Source organism: Monodelphis domestica, chromosome 1 (genome assembly GCF_027887165.1).
Source record: "Monodelphis domestica isolate mMonDom1 chromosome 1, mMonDom1.pri, whole genome shotgun sequence".
NCBI lineage: Eukaryota > Metazoa > Chordata > Mammalia > Didelphimorphia > Didelphidae > Monodelphis > Monodelphis domestica.
This window is the reverse complement of record NC_077227.1, coordinates 480,444,833-480,458,447: the sequence shown is the minus strand read 5'-3', so window position 1 is coordinate 480,458,447 and position 13,615 is coordinate 480,444,833.

Sequence of the window (13,615 nt, the reverse complement as noted above, 5' to 3'; positions counted from 1 at the left end):
GGAGTGAGGGTGGGATGAGGCCATATGGAATCCCATATGGTAGTTTAGCTGCTGGCTTTTGGGGGATGGGGCCTGACATCCAGAAAAGGGGTACATTTCTGGAGGGAAGGTACAGAGGAGGTGAATCAAAGAATCTTTGGTGGGGAAGGGGATCTATGGATCCTTCTGGTTCTTCTGCATCCAAAGACTCAGAATGGGTGGAAGTTTCCTGTGATTTATGATTTTGTTTCAAGGTCTTTAACTTATTTCCCCCCCTAAGGATGGTGTCCTAAGTGTCCTAAGAAAGCCTGGTATCTACCAGGGGAATCTTCCTAAGACCATAACTTATGTTAAGGACTCTCATCCATCCTAAGACCATAACTTATGTTAAGGACTCTCATCCATTCCAGCTGTCATTTCTTTGGACAGATGAGAGGAAACAGAACTATTTTCTGTTCTGGTCTGAGAATTCATTTGGTTACTTAAGATCCTGTTGACCCAAAGTTTAGCCCACTCTCCCCTCAGAGTTCTCACCTGGGATGTTATTCTACTATACAAAGCCTTGGTTGTAGCAACATCAGTCATGATTAGTGTGGACACTATGTTCTGATTTCTCTAGCTGGATGGCACAGAGTATTCAGTACCAGGCCAGAGTCAGAAGGCCTATGTTCAAATCTGGCCTAAGACACTAGCTGTGTGATCCTGGGCAAGTCACTTAAGCCAGTTTGCTTCCATTTCCTTATCTGTAAAATCAACTAGAGAAGGAAATGGCAAACCACTACAGAATCTTTGCCAAGAAAACCCCAAATGGGGACATGTAGAGTTAGATGTGATTGAAAAGACCAAACAAGAACATATGCTAACTAGAAAATTTATATTTGTACATTCAAGTTATTATTGCTAAGTTGATTTAATGCTCTTCATAAGGCCATAATATTTAGAACCAAAAGGAATCTTAGAGGTCATTTGATCCTATCTTCATTTTACAGATAGGAAAATAAGGTCCAAAGAGTAGTAGCTTACCTGGGATCCTCTACTTCTAAATTTCATGTTTTTGTTTTTTTTTTCACTGTTTATATAATACTGTCTTTAAATCAGTTAATGATATCAGCTGTGACTTGAGTCCTGCTTTGGCTCAAAGATGGAGCCTGTGTTGTGAAACCATGCCTAAAAGTTCTGGGAAGGATGTTACGGAGATTCAATTTAGATGCCCCAAAAGACAAGATGCATATAGCATACCTGGGCACATTTAGACATGTGTCCATATAGATATCCTTTCACCGTTCACTTTTTTACTGACATGTGTGCATTCACATATCCAAAATGTGTTTACCCAATATGTAGAAAATACATGCATAGATATTCACACACATAAACACAAATTCAAAAATTCATATGTACACAGGATCACATTTCCCCAGATATACAGAAATACACAGATGCCCCTCTCTACTTCCACTACTGACAGGCTGAGAGGTATTATTTATTCCTCTTTGTATCCTCATGGGCCATGGGCCAATGCAGGATTTAAAGATTATGTCAGGTCATGGGGTTCCAGCCCAATCTGTGCTTTAGATTCAAGGAAATCTGGGTGATTTACAGCTTCAATCACTTCCCCTATCCCAAAGACTCAAGGCAAACACATAAAGAGTATTTGATTTTTCCAAGGAGGAAGGAGAATGGTAGTAGAGACTGTAGCACCCAAGGACAAAGTCGCATTGACAAAGCATCAAGTTCACAGGCTAAAAATGGTCATCTTAGAGTTGCCTCTAGCTGGAGCAGATCTAGACACAGACCCGGGCATAGAGGTCTATGTGGGTGGAAGTATACCTTGTCACAAATTGACTACCATTTAGCCCACAAAACTCCTATCCCTTCCTTGTTATGGACCAGTTTGTAGGCTCAAGGACAATTACTGGGATTTGTCAACACCAAGGCAGGGGAATTGGGGGAGGGGAAGAAAGGGAGTCTCTTGGACAAAGTTCCCAAGAGAACAAGGCAGCTGTGTGATTGGAGTGGAGGAAGGGAAGGAATATGGGGTGGGAATAGGGTTGAGAAGTAGAGGGGGTCAAAGAGGGAAGAGATGTGGGAGTAGGAAAGTGTTATTTATGAATGAGCTTTTTGTTCACAATCCAATTCCTCAAGGGCCAATGGAACAGGATTGAATTCTCCAGAGCCTGCTACCTCTTCTTGGGGGGAGGAGCCCCTAGAGATGTTGTCCTTCCACCCCCACATCCCCACAAAATTTTCAAAGGCTTCACTATATAGGTAGGTATGGAATTCAGAGTCAAAAATTGAACCTCTGGACACCTTAGACGGTGGGAGCTTGAATGAAAACTATTTTGGACAATGCCCCCCCCCCCCCAGTCCTAAAATGAATGTTTAGCTGTCAAGTTGTCAACAATCAATTGAAGAATATTAGTGTTAACTTTTTTTTTTTAACAATGCATAAAGATTGAGACCTTGGACACTCCCTATTGAAGTTGAAATATGGCTCTGTAAAATCTAATTCACTCTTGGGTCTCTGATTTTATTCTTTTTAATTTTAGGTAAAGGGATTAGAGACTGATCTTTTATGTTTTGAAAGGTCAGGAGACTGAGTCCATGTGAATTTTTTTTCTGCCCAGGACCATTAGGCCTATAATATTTAAGCACAATTTTGGTAGGTGGGTTGTGAAAATCTTTCTCAAGTAATCTATCATTTTTAACTATCTGTCTTTCTACCTATCTCTTTTATTGATGCTTTTTTTGTATCAATAGAACTTTTCAATTAATCCTCCTAACCATCAGTTATAACAAAAAAGTTAAGTTAAAATAAAATCAACATATTGGCCAAGTCTGAAGGTATATTGATCTTATCCAATATCTCCTTATTGCATTGATTAGAGTTCTAAAGCTTTTCAGTATTGTTTTTCTTTCTGTTATTGCAATTACAATGCAATTTTAATAATTCAAAAATTACAATACAAATACAATTTCAGAGATGAAACTCCCAAAGATATTTGTAAATCTTCCTTCCTTGGAAGATGTGAAGAGTGAATCAAACTTTCTTTGTCTATCAATCAGCAATTTTTAAATTAATCAGTCAAAAACTTAAACACTCAAGTCACTTACTAAAGTGGGTGAGAACTCCAGAGGCCCTGCCTTTGGGCAGTGCTAGACAAATTGAAAGACTGCAATTGGTTCCAGTAAAGTGGAGGAAGGGGCAGGAAGAGACATGGGAAAAGGACTATAAAAAGTCCCGAACTTCCTGTCCAAGGGACCTTCGACCTTGGAGCTTGGACTTTGGCTCTCAGACTTGTAAGAGATCATATCATATCCAGTAATGCAAAAGAACAGCCCAAGCCCAGGAAGGGCAAGAAGACTCAAAATTCCAGAAAGGAACAGTGGAACTCTAGGAGTAGACACCACTGGATGTTGGGAAGCCCCTTCAAGGCTGAGCCTCACTTCACCTAAGAAGGGCTAGTAGGCTTGTTAAAACCTGTTATTTTAGCTACCTTTTACATTTTCACTCTTTCTACCTCTTTGTAAATAAAACTACTAAAAATCATTTTTGACTTGTTATAATATCTTTAAATTGATGACCACAATATTACTTTAGAACTTTCATATCTAACATAAAACCTAAATTTAATTTCTTACAAAGGAGATGCTTCTATATATACCTATGCTGAAAAGGGAAGAAAGAAGAAAAACTAACAAGTCCCCAAACCCTAGTCTGTTAGTAAGACTAAGATTCAGGGGATCTTGTCTTGAGTATTCATACTAATGTCAACCTACATCCAGGCAGGAACAGAAGACTTACTTACAATTTTAAGTAAATAGAGAAGTGTTAGAATTTATTTATACTGTATCTTACCATTGGGGTGTATGGGGTGCTCAGGGAGGGGTAGTATCTCTGGTATGGAGGGCTTGTTGTGCCCTCCTAGAGCAGCTCTCCAACCCCTGACCCTCACCTGACACCCAGCTCTCACTTGTGGCTCCCAGTAGCTGCTAGCATGCGGCAGTATCCACACCCCGGGCAACGGCTTTGACACGCCAGCTAAACCTTGTGAGGGTAGCCATTGGGTCGTGGACCCCTGGTGAACCAAGGCTTTGCTCACCCAGCATGTGAAGACTGCTTCAGCCAAACAGACAGAAGAAATCAATAAGAAGGTTCAACGGCTGAGAGGGCGACGCAGCAAAGAGTGCTTAGGGCGTGTTGGAGCACAAAAGACAACACGGCCATCCAATGCATCTGAGAAAGTCTCCAGGTGCAATGATTTTTCATGCCATTGGACCCAGGCTTCCAAAGCCGAGAGAGTGGGACTGTCTCTGTGCATCGACTTTTCCACTTAAATCTCCTTCACACACAAGTGTCTTTGTGCACACTCATCTATCATAGATGAAAACGCACAAAGATAATCGTCATCCTTGGTTACCGAGAGACTACTACTACTACTACTACTACCATGGGAGAGGTGAGATGGCCTTGGTTAGAATGTTCCCTTCACTCAGATTCTCCCCTCTCTTATCCTATGTCATTCATGTCCTCCCTGTCCTATAAATATCCCATAAAGGAACTATTCAATGAAGTCCAAGTGTTCCTTTTTTCTTGTTCTTTAAGTATTTCAAGGGTACCAAAGTAATCTAATCCTTGGTACCAGAATGTCCATCTTTTTTTCCCTCATTTTTTACTACATAACTTCCTTTTCTACTTGTACCTATCCCTTATGATGTTTTGCATTCAAGTTATCATTGTAACCATATTACAATCCCTTAGGTTCTCTATAATCCTCTTGTTGCCCCATGGATCATCTGTAGTTTTCATTCTTCTGAAATCACGGTATTACAGAACTTGCTGTTTAAGTAGTCTCACTTGAAAAATATCAGTGTTAAAAGATATTTTACAATGATATGTGTTGAGACTTTGGTGGGCACTCCCTATTGAGGCTTGTTAAGGGGGAGAAAAGAGGTTTTTATAAAAGGTTGCACTGGATTATGCAAGAGTAGGGTCACCAGGAATTTAATTAATTCCAATGAGATTTATTTACAAAATATAGAAAGAATGAAGTAAGAAATCATAGAGAGGATAGGGTAAGATAGCTAGCCTAAGCACTAAGTATTTTGCTCTGACCCCTGGCTCAACCCAGCCAGGGGAGTTTAGTCCTTAGGTGGAGAGGCCTTAGCTTTCGAACTGAGGACTTGGAGATGCAGGGAGCCTCTCTCAAGAGGGTAGGTCTCAGGTCCAGTCATTGGATTCTTCACCAACCTCCAACTTGAGCTCAGAACTTCAGAAGAAGCCAAAGTTAGAAGTCCCAAGCATGAAGAATTCAAGAACTCTCTGAAGATGTCTTCCAAAGATCTCCCCATAGGAAGTTGTAACTTCCTTTTAAAGACATTTTCTTTTGTATCACTTCCTGTGCCTTCCTCCAGCTTTGCTTAGGACTGCCCAGGGAGTAGTCAGTTGATGCTGATTCATTACCCACTATTGCACACGTGGGTCATAGACCTCCTCCTACTCAATTGTGAAAGGGGTGTTTACACTTTTTGTGATTAAATCTAAAAATGGGCAGGGGAGTTAATTTAATCTTCACAATCGGGGAGAGTTAAATTTAATCTTTATAGGCTGAAATGTGACCCTGACAAATAGAACTCAGTACTTGGCACTACATTTATTCTTTTTAATTTTAGGTAAAGGGATTCAAGACTTTGCTTTTTTATGTTTTGAAAGGTCTGAAGCCCTTTGAAAGATTAGGAGTCCATGCCAGATTTTGCAGTCAAGCGGTAACAATTTCCCAAGGAGCAAGAAGTGACCTTCAGGACCCAGATAAGTGGTAGCTTAGACATTAATTTGGTGGGATCAATTTTTTTTAGGCTGTAATTTTTATTTGATCCATAGTCTTGATTTAAATAAGAGAGTGGTAGTAACAGTTATATCCCCTCCCCCCACCATAATATATTACTGTTACCTTATTGTCACATCATGGCTAAACACTGTAGAAATCATGCTAATTAATAACTTTTCCCAGTGACCAAGAAGTTATACAGGTAATAATGTCTCTGAGGCATTGGGGGAGGGGGAAATGACACATTTTTTACTTTAATTATTGCTATATCTTTGAAATATGTATTCCTTTTAAAAGCTAATTGATGTTAAGTGGTTAAATGGGACTGAGATGCTAGTTACTGGTATCTAACAGTGGTAGGGATAGGGCAGCTAAGTGATGCAACAGATAGAGTGCTGGGCATGGAGTCGGATAAACTCATTTTCCTGAGTTCAAATATGGCCTCAGATACTTACTAGCTATGTGACCATGGGCAAGTTACTTAACCCTGTTTGCCTTAGTTTCCTCATCTGTAAAGTGAATTGGATAAGGAAATAGTAAACTACTCCAGTATCTTTGCAAAGAAAATCTCAAAAGGGATCATTGACTGAACAACAACACAACAGTGGGAAAGACATAGCTAATAGAGACTTAGATATAAGAGAGAACTTTAAATCCCTCAGAGAACCTTTAATGGTAGAGATATCTGGCCTGGCTCTGTGAGAGTGAGCCAAAGCTATTTGCTACATCTGAAAAGAAATGAAATCACTCCATAGATAGGGATTATTTGCAACTATGAGGCATAGCAGAGTGCTTGTCCTGGAATCAGGAAGACCTGAATTCAAACCTGGCCTCAGACTAGTGACCCTGGGCAAATCAATTTATATTTATTTTGCCTCAACTTCCCCATCTGAAAAATGAAGATAGGGATCAACTAGGTGGTGTCGTGGACAGAACACTGGACTTGGAATCAGGAAGAGCCATCTTTCTGAATTCAAATCTTCCTTCAAAAACTGACTAGCTGTGTAAATCACTTAACCCTATTTGCCTCAGTTTCCTCATCTGTAAAATGTCCTGGAGAAAGAAATGGCAAACTATTCCAGTATCTTTGCCAAGAAACCTCCTAATGGAGTCAGGAAGAGCCAGACACAACTGAACCAAAAACCTCCCAGGGTTGTTTGTGAAGATCAAATGGGATAATTGTAAAGTACTTAGCACAACACCTAGCACTTAGTGAGTATTATATAAATGTTAGCTATTGTGATTTTAAAAATCTACTTGTTTTGCTATGTGGACAATTTGCCTATCTCTTATATTATTCTTGATTTCACTGAAAAAAACTTTGTAGTGTGCCATGCTTTTTTTTCCTTGAATAGGATAAGAATTTCATTCCTATAGAGAAAGCAATGATAACCATAAGAATGACAACATATATCAAGAGAACAATTAGAACAGAATTCAGTAACAACTTGTAGGTGCACTACAGGTGCAAGCTGCCAGAAGGCTAGTAGTTAAGCTTCCTATGTAGGAAGTCCTTTATGCATTGTTACTAATTAGTTACTTTGCATTTTCACCTCTGATTGGCATTGCCTGATCAAATAGCCAACTTGTCCTTTCTGTTAACCACTGAAGATTCTCTTGCTGTCAAGTTACTCCTGTTGCTTCTGTAGACCAAGTGTTTTTCCAATACTCCTCTTTGCAAGTAATGTTGTAGTCTTTGATTGAGGCTTGAAACACTACATTATATCCATGCAAAGGGAAAACATGTTATATAGATAGAGAGTGATGGGAGTAGCCAGAAGTTTCATGCTGATCATAGATAGGATCATAGATTTTGAGCCTGAAGAGACTTTAGAGGCTATCATGCCTAACTCTCTCATTTTACAGAAAAAAGAAACTAAAGCTGAGAAGTAGGTTAAATGGCTTGTCCATGGGCATATAGCTATTAAGAGTTTGAGGTAGGGGCTCAGTAGATAGAGAACCAGGCCTAGAGATGGGAGGTCTTGGCTTTCAATCTGGCCCCAGATACTTTTTTTTTTAAATTTGGAATATTTTTCCATGGTTCATGATCCCCCCTGCTCCTTTCCTCCCCCTCCCTGAGCTGACAAGCAGTTCCACTGGGTTATACATGTATCATTGTTCAAAACCTATTTCCATGTTATTCATATTTGCAGTAGAGTGATTTTTTGACATTAGAACCCTAATCAAATCCCTAGAGAACCACTTGATTGATCCTATGCTTTTCTTCTGCGTTTCTATTCCCACAGTTCTTTCCCTGGATGTGGATAGCATTCTTTCTCATAAGTTCCTCTGGATTGTCCTGGGTCATTACATTGCTGCTAGAAGAAAAGTCTATTACATTCAGTTGTACCACAATGTATCAGTATCTGTATGATGTTCTTCTCCTGGCTCTGCTCCTTTCACTCTTCTTCAGTTCTTGGAGGTCTTTCCAGTTCACTTGCAATTCCTCCAGTTCATTATTACTTTCACCACAATAGTATTCCATCACCATCAGATACTACAATTTGTTCAGTCATTTCCCAATCAAAGGACACCCCCTCATTTCCCAGTTTTTTGCCACCATGAAGAGCATGGCTATAAATATTTTTGTACAGTCTTTTTTCTTATTATCTCTTTGGTACAAACCCAACAGTGGTATGGCTGGATCAAAGGGTAGCCATTCTTTTAAGACTCTTTGTGCATAGTTCCAAGTTGTCCTTTGTGGTTAAATAGGTTGGATCTATTTACAACTCCACTAGCAATGTATTAGTGTCCCAATTTTGCCACATCCCCTCCAACATTTATCACTTTCCTTTGCTGCCATTTTGGCCAACCTGCTAGGTGTAAGGTGGTACCTGAGAGTTGTTTTAATTTGCATTTCTCTAATCAGGAGAGATTTAAAACACTTTTTCATGTGCTTGATAGTTTTCATTTCATTGTTTGTAAACTGCCTATTTGACCATTTTTTGATTTGGGGAATGGCTTGATTTTTTTGTAAATTTGACTTAGTTCCTTATATATTGGGGAAATTAAACCTTTGTCAAAGATACTTTTTAGCTATATAACCTGGGCAAGTAACAACCCTAAATTCAAAGCCCTTACCACTCTTCTGCCTTGGAATCAATACTTAGTTTTGATTTTAAGACACAAAGTAAGGGTTTAAAAAAAAAGTCTGAGATAGTATTTGAATTCAGGCCTTCCAACTCTCTTCCCTGGTGGCTTTCAAGTGAAGAGGATTGGTCTGAGTCATAAGGTGAGGATAGTGATTACTTTATCTCCCAACGTGGCTGTCAGGTGTCCCTAAGGACACGTTCCAATTTCTTTTGTGTTTCTTCTCTTCTGATCTTAGGTAAATGGTATTCTGAGATGGGAGTGCCCATGTACTCATGGCACCTGGGAGAGCTATCAAAGCTACCTGAGGTCCCACTTTGACAATTGGAATTTGAAAGATGGTAGCAACAGTGGCCAAATAACCTTTACCTGGCCCATCAATTGATTGACCTGTCACCTGAGACACAGTTCTTCGAGGAGCTGTCCCAGTTCAATAAGGTAGAGACTTATCTTTTGATGACACCATCCCTAGAAACAAAGTTGGTGGAACTTTGTGAGGGGAAAATATGGGACTCTCAGGCCCATGAATATTGAAATACTTCTACTTTCCACATGCTTCCTACACATATATCTCACTGCCTTTATACATTAAATTTCAAAGCACTCTCCTCAGTAACCTTGTGTATATGTAGGAGAGTAGAGTGTGCTCTTAGTTTAAGGAAGATGATTTTGTAATTACATACTATTCTTGCTATAACTTACTACAGTTATGAGCTGTATGACCCTGGGCAAGTCATTTAACCTCTGTTTCAGTTTCTACATCTGTAAAATGAACCGCCTAATAACTCCTATATCTTAGAATGTTTAAGGATTAAATGGGAGAATAATTGTAAAGTGCTTAGCACATTTATAAACACTCTGTAAATATTAGCTATAATTATTGTTATCTTCTCAATAAATTCCTTTTGTTAAAAAAAAAAAAACTGATGTCAGTTGGTTGATTTGGGAACATACCAGTTAGAAGCTTGACAGTAATAGCATTAGAAACTATAACCTTTATGAGAGAAGCCACCTTCTGGGAAGTGATTGGAGAGTGATATAGTGAGAGATTGGGAGAATAAGGTGAGAAAGAATGCTGCCCTAACAAAATGCTCCATATGTAGTTGGTGGTTAATAACAGCCAGCTGGATGGTGTAATGGACAGAATCCTGGACCTGAAGTCAAGAAGATCCAAGTTTGAATTCCACTGCAGATATTTACTAGCTGTGTCACCCTGGGTAAGTCACTTAACCTTTATTTGCCTCAGTTTTCAAATCTTCAAAAGTAGGTATAATAACTGTATCTATATCTGAGTAATGTTATGAGGATCAAATGAAATATTTTTTGCAAAGTGATTTGCAAACCTTTAAGTGCCATGAAAATACTAGCTATTCTTAAAAAAAAATATTTGTTTGATTGGATCCTACTAAAAATAAGTTATTTTTAAAAAATTAAATTAGGAAATTAAAGAGAAAATTAATAACAACAAAATATAATATAAAAATAGTTTAATTCACATGTTTATAAAATAGTTCTTCTATTTAACTGTTTGGGGCACCATCTTCCTCACCAGTCCTGAGCACATTGCTCAGTGTTATCCAAAGCACTGGCTTTGGATTCAGAAGGCCTGTGTTCAGATTGTGAATGTGTGATCACTGTGTGATCTTGGGTAAATTATGTCACATCTTGGAGTCAAAGTTCCTTCATGTATGAAATATATGAATTAATTAGAATTCAGTAATTGCTAACTATGTGTCAATGTATATGCAGAGTGTTGGGGATACAAAATAAAATGAAGGGGGTTGCATTGTTATAGGTATTAAATATGTGGCTTGTGGGATACATGTGGCCCAATATTTCCCAGTGTGTCTAGAACCAGATTAAAATGTAATTGGAAGGGCAAGTAGGTGGCTCAGTGGATCAAGAGCCAGATCTAGTGACAAGAGACCCTGGGTTCAAATTTGGTCTCAGACACTTCCTAGCTGTGTGATGCTGGGCAAGTCACTTAACTCTAATTGACTAGCCTTTATTGCTCTTCTGCCATGGAACTAGTATTGATTCTAAGACAGAAAAAAGAGTTTTTTCTTTTAAAAATATAATTGGGAAATATTTAACAAAATAAATAAAAATACAAATAATACTATATTTTAAAACTAAGTCAATATGTAGCCCACTAGGATCCTTATGTATGGATTTTATGGATTAGTTTCTCCTGTTTCTATTTGAGTTTGATATCACTGGACTACGTAACCTCTAAATTCCCTTCTAGCTCTAAAATTTATAATCCTTTTATGTCCCCTTTCTGTCTGAGTTCAGAGGAGAAATTCAGTCGAAACAATGATCATGAGATCATATATTTAGACTTCCAGCTTTTTTTTTTCCAGCTTAGACTTTCCAGTTTTTTAGTTATGTCTGATTCTTCTAGACATTTGGGATTTTCTTGGCAAAAATACCAGAGTGGTTTCCCATTTCCTTCTTCAGCTCATTTTATAGATGAGAAAACTGAGGCAAACATGATTAACTGACTTGCCTAGAGTCATGCAGTTAATGCCTGAGGCCAGATTTGAACTCAGAAAGAGAAATTTTCCTGATTACAGGCCTGACTCTCTATCTTAACACCTAGCTGCTTATTTAGATCTCTAAGGGAATTTAAAAACCATCTAGACCAATCCCTTCTCAACAAATGAGGACCTGAGGTCAAGAGAACAGACGTGACTTACCCCCAAAGTCATGCAGACTTTAAGTAACAGAGCTAGGATTTGAACCCATGTCATCTAACTCCAATCCAGTACTCTTTTTGACTACATAAAGGTGTCCTTGTTCATCTTTTGAACTTAGTTTTATTCTTCTCTAGGGCCATACTATATATCACCATAAATTTGTGTAAGGAATTAAATTTTATAGTCAGACTAAATATATGAGAATTTTAAGATAATACTGTGGTTGTTGATTTTAAAATTAATATAGCCCAAGTCAAAATGACTTTTAGCAGCTTTTATTTAAAAAAAAAAAGGTGGAGAGAGTGAAAGTAGAGAAATGAAAAAGAAGATAGAGGAGATGTCTATCCTATCACACTAAATATTTGCTCCAGGGCCTATTCAACTCCAGCAAAAGGGCTTGGTAACCCCAACTGGAGGACCTAGTGGTAAATTAAACAAGGATTCCACCCATGTGGCCTCCTCCAAGAAGGGGAAGCCTCTCCGGAATTAATCTCTTCAGAAGCCAGGAAAAGAGAGTCAGATTCTCACTCACCCTGGTCAAAGCTCCAAAGAAGAAGATCCAGGAGCAGTCTTACAAGAAGCAATCCAAGATCTAGAGGCTCAGGTCCAAGTCATAGCTCCATGCTGCAGTCTCAGTCCAGAACCTCCAACCTGAAAATTCAGGACAAAGACTCTGGCACAGGAAGTTCATCACCTTTTATAGTCTTTTTTTTTACATCACTTCCTGTCCCTTCCTCTACGGGAACCAACTGCAGTCTTTAAATTTCCTTAGCACTGCCCATGGGGTGGTCAGTCATTTCTGAGTTGTCACCCACTTTAGCAAGTGGCTTGTGAACCTTCTATACTTAGTGTTAAGTAGGGGTGTCTATGCTTTTGATTGATTAAATTTAAAAGTAGGCAAGAAGAAAGTCAATCTCATCTTCTCAATTTATTCCCCTATGATCCTTTGGGAGACTAGTCTCCCCAATGGATCATTTAAACATAACCATCTTATACCTCTAAAAATCTTCTAATTAAAGGTGCCTACAATATCACACTTTCTAAGAGGAAACTACAATAGTTAGAGATAAGAGGGAGATATAAGAGAGAGAGAGAGAGAGAGAGAGAGAGAGAGAGAGAGAGAGAGAGAGAGAGAGAGAGAGAGAGAGCAAAATCAATGTTTGCTAGGCACATTGACAAAAATTGGGGGTAGTTCCCTTTGGCATAAGAGTTTACATTCAGAATAAATGTGTTCAACCCCCTTTAGTTCAATCATTTACATTCCAAAGTTCATTCTGGATCTTCTGATGCAGTGGAGGTTTCTTTATGGCACTTTCTCCAAACAGTTTATTTTCTATATTCAAGGAGTTAGAGAGCTTCTTTTCCTGAAATTTTTCTTAAAAAAAGTTTTTTTTAAATCTTGGATTTTATGAAAATTATATGAATTATGTGAAAATCTCCCCTGAGGAGGGTGTTGACCAACATCTGAATTAACTCAGGATGCACAGTTGAGTTATGGGGTGTATAAATTATGTCAAAAGAAAATAAAAATCATAAAAAAGGAAAAACAAATAGAAGAAAAATTAAACTTTGGGAGAAAAGAAAATCAAAATCAAAACCAAAATATCAAAATCTACGTATATAAAAATTTCTGAGTAAACAAGAATAAGTCCACAACAGGTTCTTAAATCAGGGTTGAATTAAAGTGATTTTTGTCCCACAAGTCTGTAAGACAAATGCAGTAATATTACACTTACCCATTGGTAACCAGGACTATAGGAAGTTGCCATATTATAAGAGAGAAAAAGGACTAGATTTTTGTGTAAAAGGAAAGTATGCTTTCCTATTATGATTTTACCTTCACTCTCAGGGATAGAGGAGCCAAGATGGTAGCCAAACTTAGGTACTTGTCAGAATGTGGCACAGGGAAGACCTGTGTCTGACATATGTTAAACAACCACAACCTTGAACCTCTAACAAGTCCTTTGTCTTGGTGCAGATTCTCATTAATCCCACTAGGATTGGTTGGTTTCCTTGATG